The sequence below is a fragment of the Gouania willdenowi genome, unplaced genomic scaffold (assembly GCF_900634775.1).
Source record: "Gouania willdenowi unplaced genomic scaffold, fGouWil2.1 scaffold_49_arrow_ctg1, whole genome shotgun sequence".
NCBI classification, from domain to species: Eukaryota; Metazoa; Chordata; class Actinopteri; order Blenniiformes; family Gobiesocidae; genus Gouania; species Gouania willdenowi.
Window position 1 is genome coordinate 9,477 of NW_021145212.1, and position 18,997 is coordinate 28,473.

Consider the following 18,997-nt stretch of genomic DNA (forward strand, 5'->3'; position numbering starts at 1 on the left):
CCTAGAGCAGCAAAGAGGCTAGTGAGTGTCATCATTGTGTTAGTGGCTAGTGGTATTATAACATGTAAAATAAATATATTTACTGTCCTCAAAATAGATGTAATTGTTTTAGCAAAAGTGTGAAATGGTAGAAGTTCTAACATCCATTGTTCCTCACACCAGCCTCACAGTAAATAGTCAGTCACCAGATTATCTGGATACTATTTGGACTGTAACACTGTTAAAATCACCTACACCATAAAACAATGAACTTTAAACGTGAGCAGCTTTATACGAGCTAAAACATCCACACACTGAATGAAAACAGGAGCAGAAAACTGCTGAAATAAATCCTAAACAGTCCTATTGTGTGAGGAGACCTGGTCCAGGACCTGTGGAGGAAAACCACTGCACCAGTGGACTTCAGTTCTCCCTCTAATTTACTGTAAATATCCAAATATCTCACAAACAGAACAAGATTTATTTGGTTTTTCTGTATTTATGTTTTGGTTTTAAGTCAGTAAAACAAAATAACCACTGTTTATTTGTTACTATGATTTAGTTTTAAAACATAATAACCACAAAACGAAGGGAACACAGATAATAACCGTCTTTAGCCTGTTTTTATGAATATTCATAAACTACTATCTAACTGCTCCCTGGGTGTCTGTAGTTAGCAGCCCACTGCTACCCCTCTGGAATAATGGGTCAAAACACAGAGAATGAGTGAGTGATCAATAAAGTTACATTATTTTATTTATTATTGATCAGTTGATTATCCAGATGTGTCGCTGGTTTGGCTGGTCCTGAGCTCTACGTCTGGTGTCAGCAGTGAAAGTGTGGAGATGTTATCTCTGTGTGGCTACCGTTAGCTGGAGGTTAGCTGTGGGCTACATGGTGCTGTGGTGTGATGGACGTCTGATGGTGGCTCAGAGTGGGAGTTGTTGTGGTAGAATGTTCTCCTGTGCATCAGGACTTAAGGCCTGTCTGAGGGAATGGGTGAGGAAGCTCCATGACTTATTTACCTGTGATGTACCATGGTGATAATTGATAGACAGAAATACATCATTCCATTATGTTACATGTACCGTAATATGCAATATTACGTTAAGTTGTTTAGATTTAAACTGACTTGTAGAATACTTGTACACTATTTTCTTCATCAACACTTTAAACACATTTTATTTTCATTGATTATTGTAGTTTTAAATTATGACAGTCTTTTAAATCCTCTTTTTGTGTATTTCTATAAACATAACTTTGTTTGACTGGTGCTCAGGGACTATAGAGGACCAAACCTGCCAAACGTATAAATAAATAAATGTATTAATAAATATTGGAATAAATAAATAAAAGAATGAATATATAAATAAAGAGATGATTAAATGCACGAATAAATTAATAAAAACTGGTAAATAAATCTGATATAAACAAATAAATGTCTTAAATTGATTTATACATTTATTTATTTATTCATGTATTTATTTCTACTTTTAATTATTTCAACATTTATTTATTTTAACTTTTATTTATTTCTACTTTTATTTATTTATACATGTATTTATTTATACATAATTTTTTCAACATGTATTTATTTCCACATTTATTTAATTCCACATTTCTGTGTCCGTATGCTAATGAGGTAGGAGGGACTAACCTCAGTCTCATTCAGGATTGGTCAACTGAGCGATCCAATCAGATCCACTTCCTGTTGCAGCAGATGGGCGTGGCTTAGATGAAGAAGTGAAGATGGCTGATTTCAGAGTTTTAGTGAATGACTTACGAGCTTTAGCTGATGAAGTTGAAAACAATTCACCAAATGACGACCTTCACTTTTATCTGGATAGTTTTATTAACAGCTTAGCTCAGCTAAACTCTGATATGGATTTAGAAGTTGACCCAGCAGTGTTTGATGGTCTGGAAGAAATTTCCCACCAGTTCTGCATCTTCTCAGAGACTGAAGAAACAACCTTCAGATGCCCCTCCTACTTTTTACCCCCATATGATTGAGGCTCACCTCCATTCAGAGAACACTGCTCTGGACATCACAGAGATGTTCAGTGTGAGTGAGAGAACAATTAGTGTGAGGATGGTACATTATGTGATAAGGTCATTTTAACCTACTTCTGTCAACATCTGTTTTGTAACTCTTGCTTGTTTGAAAGTAGCAACAGTAGAACTATATTTGTGTGTAAATATTACTCATGTTAATGTGTATTAATAGTAGGCTAGGCTAACGTTGCATTGCTATTCCATTTCAATACTTATATTATGAAGCTATAGACTGGTCATATTATATGGCATATGTTCAGGTTCTAATGTCATGTAGACTACACAACAATTAGGCTACATTAAAACAATCTGGTCTGTTTTAACAGCACATCAGCCCTTGTCCTTAATATCAGCTAATGTATAAAGTCATCTAGTATTGTTTTGTCCTTGTTATCTCTAGCATCTGTCCAGGTTAGCAGTAGTTTTCATTTAGAGTTCAGTAAAACTTACTTTGTCAAAACAAGCACAGTTGTAGCTATAGTGTGCTAATATATGTACATGTTTGATCATTAAAAATAGGCTACATTATTATTAGTCTATGAGTTTTTATTACATACAATGGTTAGATCATTTCACAGACAGTTTCATTTCATGTCTATTGTGACCTTTCTCATTGTTTTGGATAAACATAGTCCATGATTTATTCACTACATTGTAAGACAATGATTTGGATGAAAGTATAACCTACATTCTGCAGCTCCATCACAACTGTGGATACAAAATGATGGTTGGACACCTGAATACACAAGGCATACACATACAAAGTAAGTATTATTAGTATTTAACCTAAATTGTTCTGGGATTATTCATCAATAAATTGGTATTTGTCCTACTTGCTGATTTATTAAGATGTCAAAAAGAAGCTTCTTTACTGACAGTCATTCTAGATTTTTGGTTATTTGTGAATTTTCTTCCAGGTTTGGTAATGATTAACAGTTTAGATATTCTTTATCTGTGTTTATTGTATACATATTCATACCTTGTCCTTTCTGACTCATACACTAACATTTACAACACATGAAAGCAGGTTTATGGCCCTTGATTAATATCTGGCCAGTATGGGGTTTGAACCCATGACCTTGGTGTTATTAGCACCACGCTCTGACCAGCTGAGCTAACTGGCCTATGAAGCTGCCAAAATGTGTAAAAATATGGTTGAGTTAAAACGATCACGGTTTTAAACACCTAGAAAGTGGGCAGTAGAAAATTCAGCAGTACTCATCCCTGAGCTTAAAGCTGCAGTATGTTTTTTTTTTTTTTTCAATGTTATTTGGTCAAAAATCCATAATAAGTGTTCTGAGTAGACAGTGAATCTCTTCTCCTTCTCCAGGCTCTGAAAATGAAGTTTATCAATACAGAATGGATGTCAGCCAATCAGAGGTCTTTCTACCAACACAGCAATCTTATGAGCTGTTTTAAGCATTACTATTGGCTGCTCGAGCTGCTCATTAAAAGTCAACGTGTGTTTTTGATCTGAGAGTAGATAAAGTCTCATGGCTTTATATTCCAGCAGAAATCTCTAACGTGACTTTTGTCAAATCAAGAGGGAAAATGAAGACTGAGGTGGAGAAGCAACAGAATAAAGGCACAAACATGTTCATGAGGAACAGAGTCACAGAGGTTCCTCTGACTCTGTGTGTGTGGTGGACTTCACTTGATCTGCTTTCAGTCCGTGCACAGTCTGCCCTGAGTCAGAGAGAGAGTGATAACAAATGAGATAAATAGCTTGTAAAACTAAGAGAAACATTATCTAAGGTGGAGACAGAGAACAGACACATTTCATCTGCAGTGTGGAGTGTGTCTGCTCTGATCAGCTGCTTGTGTGTGAGGATCAGCTGTGGCTCTGAGCCTCTAACTGTCCTCACAGCAGTGAGTGATACATGCTTTTATGTCTCTAACACATCAGAAAACTCTCTAATAACACAAGACATACTGTATGTAGTTAATAATTATTAAAACATGTTTCATATAATATTTTCCCACACTTTACCATTTAAAATCTATTAAATCTAGAGTTATTGGGACACAAAAAATGCTCTTACTTCCATACCATAAATATTAATACCTATAGTATCATTGATTATGAATCCTAACGAGGAAACCAATAGATAGGAAATACATTAGATGTTAAACATTTGTTGTTAGTGTATTTTACAACTGATTTAGGACTCGTTAGCATTAAAGATGCTAACAGAAAGCTAACACAAAAGGAAGGTTCACTTTTATTAGGTTATTTAATTCAGGTTCAGTAATTGTGATTAATTGTAATTAAACATTAGTAATTAAGAACATAATTGTAATTGAGTTTCTGAGGATGAAAAAAAAACATTATTATTCAACTGAAAATGTAATGTTAAGTGAAAAATGTAATTGAGGCCAACCCTGCAGCTCAGTAAGAACAGCTGTGTGTTCTATCCTTCAGAATAAAAGTCAACTTCCACGTGGTGGAACCAGTGACCACAGAAGTGTGTGATGATGAAGATGATGGAGAAATGCTCCACAGACGTGAGGCCTTTGGTCAGATATGTGCAGCAGGGACTGAAGGAGACCACGCCCCCTGCTGTCACAGCTGGGAGTTACCATGGAGACGCTTCAGCTCACTTCCCTGGTCCTCTGTGGACTTCACAAACCAGGAACGCTTTCCATTCAAAACAATCCTAGAGCAGTTAAAGGGTGTGAACAAAACCATTAGCCCCACCCCTTGTAGGTAATAGTGAGTGAAGGCCTCAGTGAGAATTGAACTCATGACCCCTGGTTTACGAGACCAGTGCTCTAACCTCTGAGCTATAAGGCCCTGTGTCTGTGTGTGTGTGTGTGTGTGTGTGTGTGTGTGTGTGTGTGTGTGTGTGTGTGTAAAATAATGAGTCATTTACACAATAAAAAGTCAAAAACAGTTAAAGATACAGAAAAGTTGAAGGTATTCAATGAAATTGAACATTTTATAAGTTAAATCAGTTTAAGAACTGCTGACCAGAGGAACGTTACATTTCAAGGTGAACTTCATTAAAATTAATCAAAAAGTTGAATAGTTTAAACAGTTGAAAAGTTATTAAAAAACTCAAATTCAAAATGACAAAACACGACAAGTACATCTAAAGTGTAGTCTGTAATTCTGCCTCATCTACATTTTAGTTTCTATAATTACCATCAGATTAATTCTGATCAGTATATTGTTAAAATAGATTTCAATAGATTTTAATTTTTTATTTCTTCCTAACATTTCATTTAATGTCATCAATTTTTTGCATTATTTAATTTAATACATTTGATCTTCCTATGTTAATATGACACATTTAATCCCAAAAGGCAGCTTTGAACGGCTCAATGTTGACAGGTTGTCATGGCAACTCAGGCTAAAATGGAAGCTCAATGTTGACAGGTTGTCATAGCGACTCAGGCTAAGATGAAAGCTGCAGAATCTCCACCATTCTACAGAATCTCCTCGTGCACCGTCAGAAACGACTAAAGTAGCTTTAATAATAATGATTAACATTGACCAGCAGATGTCATCAGTGAGCAACGTAGGAGAACAAAGTAAGTTTCTAACAATAACAATGTCAACTTTAATGACTAATTTTGTGATTTTCCAGAATCCTGTGAGTAAATACTGCTTGTTTGATTCTAAACTTATTTACATATTTAGTAACAATCTTGTGTGAATGAGATGATAATGTAAAGATCTTTGGAACGACTTTGTCATAAAAGCTGTATTTAAATCTGTTCATTTTAACATTTAACATTTAGTCTGAATTCTATCATTTTATACAGTGTGTGTGTGTGTGTGTGTGTGTGTGTGTGTGTCGGTGTGACAATAACAATGTTTATTTAAAGGGCCCATGTTACGCTAAATGAACTTTTCTGTTCTTTAAACATGATAAAGTGTTATTAGGGCTTCATACACATGTCCTAAATATAGTTTTTAATTAATTCCCTCAATCGTTAGTTAGAGGGTGATTTGCTCCTTTCTTACTACAGGGTGAGCCCAAACACCTCGCTACATTTTGATGACGCGTTCCCACTTTGATGACGAATTTGACTCGGCACTGAGCTGGAGAAGCCACGCCTCCAGGAAGCTCTCTGCTGTGATTGACATGTAAACAGACACGTGTTTATAAAGTAGCATGAGCTCAGCTATGGAGTGGGTGGGAGGAGGAGGGCGGGCCATCCTCTGGCCCTACGTCACCGTGCAGGGAGTTTAAGGGTACCTGTAGTGAAAATCTAAAAACAAAAAAAATTGTTTAATGTATTACCAATAAGTAAGTGCTCCTTTTAAAAAACCTTTTAGAACATTATATAACTTTGGAACTATACATTATAGAATTATGATTTTGGTCTCTAAATGTATAGTTCTGAGGTCAACGAAGCCAGTGGATGCACCAAAAGACACAAAACTCTAATTTAAAGAAGAAGTATCATTTGATATGCAGATGTTTAGTCACTCTTGATAACAGTTGTCTTCACAATGGCAAAGAGCAGTGCACTGGAGGCTGGCCTTGTACCACTTGCACAAACCACTTCATGACTTTTTGCAGTTGCAATGAATCAGTTCATAGCATGCATCTTGAGCTTGGCCAATGGTGGTCCACTTTGGTTGCCATGATCCAATGATCCCCAACCTGTAGGCCTTGCCTCAGTCACCTTGGACAGTCCACATATTCTGTCTTACATGAGAACTTATTTCATCAGCAAGGAACAGGAATACATCAGTGACATCTGTGAATACAGCCCAAGTGCCCCACGCTGTCCTTTTGCCTTTGACAGCAAAGAAGGATGTGTTATTACTCCCTGTGAATGCATGAAACATTGTAAATGCTGGTGCTTTGAATGGGCCATAGCAGCAATATAATGTGATGCAATGTATCTGTGGTGTTTTCCTACTCCAAATGATATCCACTCCTCACTAACTTGAATGTTGTGCAGTTTGGACAGAATCAGTACCACCACATCAGTGTTTGATGTCCTCACCATAATTTTCTCATGTCCTTTATGTGCAGCATCCCACAGATGCAGTACTAATCGTGTATCCGCTTCCTTGTGTGACCATGGTTCTATCTGACTTTTGTCTTCTCTCTGAGGTGTTGATAGTACCTGGTTCCTATGAGTGCTGTACACATCTTTGCCTTGAAATTCAGTGCTTTTAAGCTCTTCTGCCAACAAGTGAAAAAGCTCTGTTTTGTTTTCAATGACGTGAAGAAAGTTTTGTCAGTTACTGGGCACCTTTGATGAACGCTCAATCCTTCTGCGAACTCCTTTTCCCCTCGTCTCTCTGGTTGCTGCCTTCAGGCTGATTAAGTTATAAACATCTCACACTATGTGAAGTATTTCCACACGTTGCAGCTGGTGCTGGTGCTTGGTATAATCTTCAAAGGTCTGGGAGGTTCCTGGTGACAGCATTTCAACTGTCTCTGCTCCATCCAATACCAATGCAGTCACTTGTGGTCTTGTTTCTGCTGGTTGTGCTAGTGACTCAAGCTCTGCAAGAAGATCTGCTTTATTGCCAGATCTCATTTCACCAGGCTTGGAAAGTGATGGGGGCCATGGCTGATTCTCATGCTTGAAAAAGTCACCAGAATGTCCTTCCCTGGACTGGCATGCAATGTGTAGTCTGGAGAACAAGGTGCAATCTTGGATCCACATCCTAAAATAATCAGTAGTGTTCATGCATCTATGTACCAAGTTTCATGCTTTTAACCCAAAGTGCACGATTCTACCAACAATTCTTCCTTAACCGCCCACTACTGGTACTGATCCAGGATCTGTGGTGGAGAACATGACCTGACTTTAATCAATAAGTTCAGGAATATTTTGTTTTCTGTTTTATTCACACAAATGATTGAGCAGAAACACATTTTATATAAAGGTGGAATTATTATTCATAGTTTGTTCTTCATAGATAGGAATATAATCACCTTTTTTATGTCTTATGAAGAGGTTTTTAAAACAAATTGTTTTAAATTTCTTTAAACTTTAAAATCAGGGAGAGATTAATCAGTTTTTATAAGTTTTATATGTTGACATTTTTTGTGTAACGTGTGTATTTAATTTGCATTCTCATGATAAATATAGTAATCCAGTAATTTTGTATTGTGTTTTACAATTTTTGATCACTCCATTAATCTTTATTTTCATCCAAATTGTCATAAAAACACAAATAAATTGACATGTTATGAACTGATTAATAACTGAATGATGAACCATTTCAATCTGAAACTGATGAGGAACTAAGGTCATTAGCTACTGTACAATCTTTTTTTTAAATTTTTTTTTTATTCCATTTACTTAGAAATATTTTAAAAATATATTACAATTATATTTAAACAAAAACTGTTAATTTTTAATTTTTCATGTCATATAAAGATGTATGAGAGCAGCATTAATATAACATATTTCCCCTCAGGGATCAATAGTTTACTGAATCTGATCAGGTTTATTGATTAAGTTTTGATCAACTTCATTTAGATAAAACTAATTTAAATGATCCTGATGACATCATTCCAGACTATAATGATTAAACAAAAACAAATACATCAGTTATTTCACCACTAGAGGGCAGAATATTGTACAGTATTAGAAGCTATCAAGTTATCATGAACCTATGATGTTTCAGACTCTACAATCCCTGTCATCGTTGGTCTCGTCCACAACAACAGAACAACTGCAGCTCTTCACCAGAAATGGCCGTAGCTTCACAGACACATAAACGTTACGTGGGAACTGGTCTGCTCAGTATTTTGGTAGTTTAGACGTGTTTCAGGTGGACACTTCAACATGTTGTTTAGCTCAGGACCAGGAGGGGTGCTGGGGTGCACCAAATGAACGGTCCCCTTTAACATTTCCCTTTACCTCACGATGACAGCGTTTCATTCACATTATGTCACTTTCTGCATTTAACAGTGGATTTTATTTTTATTGGTAGATTCTGTCATTCTGTCTATGATTCTATTAACACAGATATTATAGGACCATAATTAGCCAATCATGAGCTCATTACAAGTTGTTCATTAATCCTGTAAGTACATAGTCAAACCTCAAAGTCAAACTGTTTCCTCTGAAGACCTTCATTTACAAATCAATGGGAATTTAAATTATTCAGCCACAAAATCTAAATATTTTCCTCCACATCATGTGATCTCTGAACAAACTGATCATTTTAGTCAATTTCAAAGTGATGACACTGCAAAGGATGGATGAATATTTCTAGATCCTTCATGTTCATTCTGTCTCTTCTATCCTTCAGGTGGAGCTGATTCTATGCTGATGTTACAGGTGAATGGAGGATTGTGGAACCACTCAGCCGTGACAGCAAACATGGTGAGAAATTAATGGATTGAAGTTTGGTTCCTGACGTCCATGTGGATGTTCTATTGAAGTTGATCTCCTACTGAAGCCTAATGCTATGTCTGATCCATCTTTAACAGACACTGTTCTTTCTAGGAACACATTTAGAAACAAATGTTTGTTTGGTTCCTTCTCTGTGTTTAATCTCTAACTGTTCTACAGGACTCTGGAAGCCAGAACAAAGTGACACCTCAACGTTCTCAGGACGATGAATCTAAGAGAAAAACTTCAGAGCAAAGAGTTCAACAGCAGAGCCAAGCTGGAGTTAAAGCTAAACATACATGTGACCAGTGTGGGAAGGCCTTTAGCTTTAAGTCAAAGCTCACTCGACATCAAAGAATCCATTCTGGAGAAAAACTCTTCATCTGTGATGAGTGTGGAAAAGCTTTTGCTCAGAAAGAGAACCTGAAACGCCATCAGCTTGTTCACAATGGAGAGAAACCGCACATGTGTGATGAATGTGGAAAGACTTTTAGTCAATCTGGAACCCTCAGTCAACATCTCCTCATTCATCGTGGAATCAAAGCTCACAGATGTGAACAGTGTGGAAAGGCTTTTACACAAAGATCACATTTAACTCTGCACATGCAGACTCACTCCAGAGCAGAGTTGTATCACTGTGACCACTGTGGGAAAATATATAAACACAAAAAAACCCTCAATGAACACCTGAGATCTCACACTGGACATGAAGTGTGTTGCTGTGACCAGTGTGACAAAGTTTTTACAACATATGGAGATTTAAAATCTCACCAAATCAGCCACTCATCAGAAAGACCTCATAAATGTGACACATGTGGAAAATCTTACAAGAGCAAATCTAACCTTTATCACCACCAACGAGTTCATGAGAAGAATGTTTTCTGATGTGATGAGTGTGGGAAGACCTTCAGCACTTCATCTGTTCTCCACTCACATTTCTGTGTGGATGGAGACATGGAGCAGGAATCATCTTCAGATCCCAGCGACACACGGATGGTGACGACACCTTCTGGATCCAGTGTTTACACTTTTAACATCACGTTGTTAAAAGTGTAATTGTTGACAGTGTTGAGTTGTCTTTTGTTTGTGTCCATAGTTTAATGTTTGATTTATGTTGCTGCTGCCTGTTGGCATGTTGGACTGTTTATTTTCCCAAAATAATTTAAATTAAATAAATGTGACACATTGGTTCCAGTTCCAGCTCATTGTTTTTTTACACTGTGATTTTCTTCCTTTGAATCATCACTGAAAGTGTACAAATATCAAGTAATTTAAAAGAAAATATCAAGAAAATCTTCTTCTGTGACAATTTTGAAAGTGTGTAATATTTTTATTGTGTGTATTTAATCAAAATCATGAATATGAGACAATTAATTTATTAACAGCAGTAATGATCTGATAACAGGATGCTGAAAAGTAATTATTTGTTACTGTAATGTAGGAAAAGGGGTGGGACTAATAAATTTATACTTCCACCCACTTCCTTTCAAACACAAAAAGTATGTGTATGCAGTAATATACTGTATGTAATGGGTTTTTTTTCTGGAGGGAAGCTATCTGCATCAAATATGTAGTTTATTGTAATATTGTTTCTTGTATTAATGATTATTTTTTGTTTACTTTGTACAGGAGGAATAGTTCATTCAACTGTAAGTTTTAGAATTAAAATGCATTTACAGGAAGAGAGAGTGATTTTAGTCTTAGATTATCACAAAGGTCAGAGGTCATGATAACCACAAAGAACACATACATCTTTTAGAAAGAAAAACACAGTAAAAAGGTTTTTCTAATAGATTGTAAACAGTTCTTAGAATGTTCTGTAAGAAGATGATTTGACGATTAGAAGAAGAAGAATTCTCTTCAGAATCCACCAACATGTAGGAAAAGCTTGTCCATCAGGAAGAACAGTTTCACTGTGTTGACCAGCGTTCCTGGTTTACTCCTTCAAAGTAACTAAATACTCTTGTTCTGTTGAGCAGCTACACTCACCTACTTCATCAAATCCCAATCCTCTCAGTGAGAGGGGAATTAGCTCAAATGGTAGAGCGCTAGCTGCACAAAGGCAGGGGACAATTTTTACACTCCCTCACACAAAGGAAAAGATGCAAAAAGCAATAGTGAAATATCATAGACAGTGTCACCTGTACCTCTATATAGATATTTATGGTGTATTTTAACAGAGTTACTAGACATGCTCCTTGCTGTGAGCTGGACTTGAACCCACAACCTGTTGCCAACACAAAGCCTGGGTCACACACTCACACAGCAGGATAATAATAAGATTATTGCATCTGTGTAAGTGAGAGGTTCCCACATCCTCCAACTGTGTTTTTCTCACTGTAACATTTCAGGAAACTGTGTTTTTATTTTACATTATAATTATGTATTTGTTTGAGATGTGCTCTTGTATTAATATGTACTTAAGATTAAAAGTGACAGTTAAGTATCTTTATTTGCTCTGGTTTGCAAACTGGACATTTCAAAAGGGCAGAAAAAAATTCAAATAAAAATAATAACTGAAGATACTTATGTAAGCACTTTTACAAAATAAAACAGTAATATTTATTGAATTATATCAATCAAAGTGTAATAAATGCAGTTTTTTAAAAAGGAAAATAATTTACTATAATGTACATTATACTGTTGTCATGTTTGTGCTCACCTTCAAAAATTAGAAATAAAAAAATAAACTTAGACTTTAGAATAACAAATTATAAATAATTAACAATTAACAATTTAAGAATTTCTTCTTTTTATTATTTTTATTGTGTAATGTTCATTCATGCACCAATATCTTTCCTCTTTCTCACTGTACTGTATACAGGACCATGTGTGTGTAAATATCTCCTATTGTTTATTACCCTGTTTATTTATCTACTGCTGCTGAAAAAACTGCAAATTTCCTCTTTGTTGGACAAATATAGGTTTTATTGTTTTATCTTAAATGTAACACTTAATGATAAATTAAAAATAAACAGGTATAAAAAATATAATAATTTACTTGTGCAAACAATGCAAAAAAAATCTGAATCTATTTCCACATCTTAACTACAAGTGTTAAATAGTTGTACAACTTCCAACTAAAGTTATATCTCTAAATCTCACCAGTAGATGTCCCCAGTGAGCTTGTGTTTAGGTCTTGTTTTGTGCAGTAGTTGATGTTAGTTTGTCTTAAAACACATAAAATCTATTGTTCTTAACTTTAATGAACTGAAAGCAGTGTTTACCATGTAAATCATCTTTTTCTGTATTCAGTAGACATTATAAATGTATCAAACACTAATGTACGCCTTCATATTATTGTCTTTATTATAATAAATAATTAGTTATTTTAACATAAGCACCACTGTTTGGCTCAGTGTAACACCCAATGTAATATAGTTTTGCCTTCATTTCTTCATCTTTAGCAATTAATTTGCATTCCAAATATATCTGACATCTAACTAAAAAACAATCGATGTCTGTGTGCATGCGTGTGTATGGAGCAAATATCTCCCAGACGCGGTGTGAGTTCGACCTGAAACTTGGTCGACGGGTTTCAAATACCCCGAGTGTGTGTATCTGTTAATTTGGAGTAATTTGGTCATTTCAAAATGTTTATTTTAATTTTATTTCACTTCTGGAAGGCCCCGAAATGAAACCTATTCAACTTTTGACCTCAGGGTGTGAGGGGGCGCTAGCGCACCATCTATATCTATTTCACTGCAGAGCTCCTCACCCAAGCAAGAGTCACGTGTGTGGCCACTCCTCCTCCACTTCCTCCTGTGCCATGCTATCGTTAGCTTCTCAAACACGGGAACTCTCTGAATAGATCATTTGAAACCATCAGCCACTGGTGAGTCTTTTGCAGACACGTTTCCCATGGTTTAAACCATATAACTGTTGCTCAATAACGCGCTGTTTCACTAGAGTCGGTTTTGACCTCAACCTGTTCAATTCTCCATCTGGAAAACTGCAGATTCTGTGTGGTGTCGTACATGGAAGCTAAGCTCTGACCACTCGGTTCAAAGGTAAACAGTGATTTTTGTTTTTTTTTAAAAAAGACAGTCGAATTGTAGATAATACTTTAATTTACTGACTCACTCATGTATTTTGGAGCTTTACGTTTTATTTGGTTTTTTTTCTGATTGGCGCTACAATGTCTACGGAGTTTGGTTTTCAGCGTATTAAACATTTCACGGAGCACAAACACACACTGTATTTATTTATTTATTTAAATATACTAATACTAAATGAATAAAATAAAACACAACAAATGCACCAAAAGACAACTGAAATGATAAAAAATACACATGACTCCAAAAAATACACATGACTCCAAAAAACATACATTACAGAAAAATACAACAAAAATATGAAAATGACTCAAAATACACAAAACTAAATATTTCTACAAAAATACACAAAATGACAGCAGAATCATTCTAAAATGGCAACAAATAACTATAATTATAAAAAAAATGCACAAAAACACAACAGAATGATATACAAATACATATAATGACTCCCAAAAACATACATTCCAGAAAAATACACCAAACAAAAAAATATAAAAGTGAGTTTAAAAAAAAAAACCCAACAACAAACACATTTATCAGGTTCATGTCCCATAGAATTAAACCAGGGAAATCACACGCGCTGTTTTATTTTGCACCCGCAAATCAACCCCTTTATAACCCTACAGAGTACAGAGTATGTACATCTCTATGTACATCCAACCTTCAAACACATACTCATTTGGCCATAATTAACTCTACTTAAGCTCCCACATGAATGCATATTTCTGACTTCAGTTCATTTGGGGCCAACATTGTTGAATTGATTGATCACCACATTTGACACTACACAGATATACAGTATGTATGAATAATAGAAAAAAGGACATGAGACAAAGCCCCCACTGCACTGGACCATGATCACACAGAACAGCTGTTTAGTCTCTGAGCTGAGCAGAGGGACCGATGGTTCACTATGGTAGCCTCACTTCTGTCAGTCTGCCCCAGGGCAGCTGTGGCTACAATAGTAGCTTACCACCACTGTGTGTGGAGTGAAAGAATGATGTACATCAATGTAAAGAGCTTTGAGTGTCTATGAAAAGCACTAAATAAAATCTAATGCATTAATATTATTATTATCCACAGGTATCCATGAATTCAACCAGGACTCTAAGCTATGCTTTATGACGACTGTGTCCTCTAGAACTGAAGTATCATCTTTACCTGTCCGTCACTCATGCTAAAGTTGTGCCAACTAGCAAACAAATCATTAATATCTTTATATTTTGACTCACTTTCAAAGTAAAAATCAATAAACAGATGAATATCCAGCACTGTGGATGATGTCATTGTGATAAACTCTGACCCAGAACCAGTCTCTGTAACTCACAGTGTGAGATAATAAGTAAGTTACACTACGAGATAATTAAGTCACAGTTCGAGATCATTTTTTTTTCTCATCCATATCACCTCCAGGGCTCCTTATGTATTAGTGAATATTTCTGAGATAAATCTCTCCTCATATAATGAATGGAGTTTTTTTAGCTTGTGTTGGTTAAAGCTGTTTATAAACCACCAGCAGAAAATGACACTATTTTAATAAATAGTTTCTTTGTGCAATACCTCTGTGAACTGTAATTGTTTAAATTAATGTGTGTTCATTACTGAAATTTAAGTAAGATTATATTAAATCTGGAAGTTTTGCATCGTTTTACATAATGAAATATAGTAAAACATTGTAGTCACAAGTATTTAAATTAAAAATAATATTTGATGAGCCAACCCACCACTATCTATCTATCTTTAATCTGTATCTTGTTTTTGTGCAATGCTTTACTATAATAATATTCAATACTAAGATATTTAAATTAGCTTTTATTTACTTGTTTGTGTTTTTTTATATGTGTATGTGAAACATTTTTATCACAAGTAAATAAAATGTCAAAAAAGTAATTTTGCTCATGTTTTCTCCTCATGTAAAGCATCTTTGTGGATATGGTGAAGACCACTATGTAAGTGTTAGAAATGAATCTGATAATAATAATATAACAATAATGTAAATGTAAAATACGTGGTATAAAAAATATAAAGGGGCCAAAAGAAAATTGGGCCTAGGGCACCAGAGAGGTTAGGGTCGACACTACCCGTCATTCTTTGGTTATTTTGTTAAATTAATTATCTTAATTTCTGTCATGACATTTCAACCAAATACTTAAAAAGTGTATCTGCAGAAAATGCAACATGACATGACGTCAGCTAATTGCTGTTGCTCTCCCAGTAATTTTTATTATTTTTTTTTCAAGCAATACAGTTAAAGTCACGTGTTTAGCCAACCAGACGCATGGAGAACGTCAGTTACGCTTTTTCTTCCGACGACAACAAGGCGGATAATGAACCACTCTTTCTTTTTGTGCTCAATGTTCATGTATTTCGTGATGACATGAACATCATGACATTTGTAGATGGTAGATAGTCCCGAGATAGAGAGCGGAAAAAAAGCAATTGCCAGTGGGGCGTTTACTATCCGTCGGGACAGTAGGACATTAGCCAATTATAGCCGATAGAAACCATGGGACACAACCACAGAGTCATTTTTTTTCTATAATAACCCCATGGAATCAGCTGTACGTTCCAGCCAACACCGATGTTTTGTTGACGATAACCGAGGCGAGTAGGTCCCCTATGAGCCCCCAGCCTCAGAAGCGAGACGGCGGGTGCGAGCTGGCTGGGTGGGTGGCTCTATCGGTGGTGTGCTTCCCTTGGTGACATCGTCAATGCACAATGCTGTAAAGTGCCATTCATATTGTAACAGACTAGGTCCTATGTTACTGAGTTATGTTCCACATGTAGTTTATTCAATGTTTAACAGGTGTTGTGGTTTCCCATGGAATTTGAAGTATCGTTACGTGCAGCTTTCTCTGCCAATGTTCGTCTTTGTTTACATGTGTTCTGCGTGTTGATTGGCTGGGAGGCTGGGGAAGGGTGGGCGTCAGCGGAGAATGAGGGGTACATGATGTTTTAAGGACTTCCATTAAAGGCTCAAAATCTTTGATAACGGCTCGAGTCACGTCGTTACAATACAGTATAAAACACACGGCCTCACTAACATTACATTTTCACATTGTCATTGCCACAAATTATCGTCCCGTGGGCCGCGAGAATGAGACCTCTGATGTAGAGGATGTTCTCAGTCACAGCTTCTCTCTGTGGTTACTTCATGTCTTTGACATCATGAAGCCTGTCATTGTTTGATGTTTTCTGATGAAATGATAATGATAGTATAGCATTAGTATGTATTATAGCACAATTTACAGCTATTCAATAATTAACTTGTTTTATTTGCATTATTAGGTTAAGTTATGCTAATAGGACAAAGAACAAAACACACACATACACTAACACAAAAAGTACAAGTACCTTAAAAAAAAATCAAACAAATTTAAGTAGATGTGATAAATGACTTTAACCCTAGTTTAAATGTAATTAATCCAGCCTCACTCCATTACAGACCAGACTTTATCTTTAAACTATTACCACCATTGTGTACAAGTTAAGTCTATATATAAAGCACATTTAATCACTGATTAGGCTGATAAAACTAAAATAAAAACGTATCTCACACACGCACACGAGCGCACACACACACAAATCACACAAACATTGGTGCGATTTAATTCCAAATTTACCTTAATTCCAAATTACGTGGCTGGTTTGTTCTGTTTTTAAATCATAAAATAATTCCTCTTTTTTGTAAACAGTGAACAAAACTTAAATCTGCTTTAGGTTCATTCCGGTTGTTCTGTACATGTGTGACTTGTGGCAATGACACGCTGAACTTCTCTGTGATTCACATGTAGATCGGCTCCTTAAAAAACTGCCAGCAGAACATTCCAGTCGCTTCAAACGCCATGTATGCCAGGTAAGCAAACTCACCCATTCTGAATATACCTCAAACGGCAGTAATGTTAAGACTCCGTAACGTTGAATCTCAACTATCCAAAGATCTGGACAAAGCAAGCTCATACTGTGAACAAATGTCAAAGCTAGAGGCAGCTGGATATGTGGTGAAGCTGACTCCTGACGAAGTTCACAGCACCAAAGAAACTTGGTATATTCCTCATCACAATAATTACTCACAATAACAAAGATCCTTTCATTAGAACCCTTCACCACAGTTACAGCTACTATCTTTACCAGGAAGCAACTATTTATTCCTGGTTTTTGTTTCACAGAGTTTTACTGGACTTTATTTACTGGTGATTAGTTTCTATCTCTTCTGCTCCGTGGACCAAAGTGTGTTACTGTTGAGCTGTTGCTTCAAAACAACAATCAAAATAAAGGTGAAAACACTTCTCATGTGTGGTCTTCTGTGTTACAACCAACAATAAAATGTTGGTTGTGTTTCTCCCGATAGACATTATCGACGTGATACGTCATGTTCGCCCCCTGTCCAATCAGAGCCTTCCCAACCCCCAGGCTTAAGTGGAATTAACTAAAGCCAAATAAACAGGTTTTCCATGTAAACGTCAGTTCAGGAATTACTATTACCATGTAAACATGAAGCACAAGACTTTAATTTCAAATGATTTAATGCAGAAAAACTCATTCCGAATTAAAAAAAAACATCATGTAACCGTGGTTACTGAGGAGTTTAGAACAACCGTTGATATGCTGGGGAAGAACTCCACATCAGAGAACATCAAAGGAAGAGCAAAAAGTAGAACTCTAAAAAAGAGAACAAAAGGCAGAACTAAAAACCCAGAGCTCACAGAGCAGATACTTCCTCAGGAGAGAATAAACAGACATAGTGTGAAAGCCCAAAGCTGCAGATAGGAGAGAATAGGAAACAGCTGGAACAGCCCCTGATTCAAAGAAAGACTAAAACATCCCAGAATTAACATCCTTCCCACAGATAAGACACTAATACTAAGCTACTCTTAAACGGTAAATCTCATGTTACAACCATCTATTGGCACAAAGGACAATCTAACAACAAGTGTTGTGCTTAATGATTCTGATTCTTCTCTCCTTTAATATGTCTTTGTTGTGTTTTAATATATGAATCTGTTGTTTTTATATTATTTTGTGTATCATTCTGTAATTTAGTATGTTTATTTCAGTAATATTGTATAATTTTTCTCCCAGTTTATGTTATTGTTGTCTTTGTGTACGTTATATATTTTTGTTTATTTTGGTATTTGTTTTATGTAATCCTGTATATTTTTCTGTGGTTTGGTTATCATTTTGTTTGTTGTGTCATTTTTGTGTGTGTATTTTAATAGTCTTTTTGTGTGTTTTAAGAGTAATTTTGTGCATTGTTTTGCTATTGTTTTGTGTATTTATGTCATTTTGTATGTTTATGCTAATGGCAGCACAAAATTAGACCAAAGGCTGCTTGTGGCTCCTGTGGCACCAGTGTCCCATGTCTGGACTTGTGTGACACTTCAATAGAGACTCAGAAGCAAGGTTGGGGTCAATTATAATTGTAATCATGCAATTGATAATTAATTACAATTATGGCGTAATTATAAATGTAATTTTAAAAATATGTTACTGTCATAATTGTAATTAAAATGTAATTGAGTTTAGATAATTGACTTTGTCAATTGTAATTGCCATGCAAATTCTCTAAAAACTATCAATTATAAGTT

The 18,997-nt window shown here is 35.7% G+C and overlaps 2 non-coding genes across 2 annotated transcripts; both read right to left on the minus strand.

The window, feature by feature from the left end:
• Window positions 1–3,081: 3,081 nt before the first annotated feature.
• trnai-aau (transfer RNA isoleucine (anticodon AAU)) lies at window positions 3,082–3,155 on the minus strand. The gene has a single exon. It is a non-coding gene; the product is annotated as a tRNA-Ile (tRNA).
• A 1,597-nt stretch (window positions 3,156–4,752) lies between these two features.
• trnat-cgu (transfer RNA threonine (anticodon CGU)) lies at window positions 4,753–4,825 on the minus strand. The gene has a single exon. It is a non-coding gene; the product is annotated as a tRNA-Thr (tRNA).
• Window positions 4,826–18,997: the final 14,172 nt, after the last annotated feature.